Raw genomic sequence first — 266 nt, forward strand, 5'->3', positions numbered from 1 at the left:
ACCTGCTGGTTACCGTCGAGGTATAAACATCAGGTCAGTGTGTATTGGAAGAGTCTGTGGCTCCGTGTTTTCCTAATGGTCGATACGATCTCATTTACTAAGCCAGTGGGTGATACATCTGAGGGTCGTTACCCACCTTCCCGCTCCTTTGTTTATGTCGGGCGAGGCTGGGGAATACGAGCCTATATGGTAATGTGCTAAGTCTCTTCTATTTAGTTATAGTTTTATCGTATATGTTTTCTGATTTAATGGATTTAATGGATTAG

Source organism: Procambarus clarkii, chromosome 9, assembly GCF_040958095.1.
Source record: "Procambarus clarkii isolate CNS0578487 chromosome 9, FALCON_Pclarkii_2.0, whole genome shotgun sequence".
In the NCBI taxonomy this organism is placed as follows: Eukaryota; Metazoa; Arthropoda; class Malacostraca; order Decapoda; family Cambaridae; genus Procambarus; species Procambarus clarkii.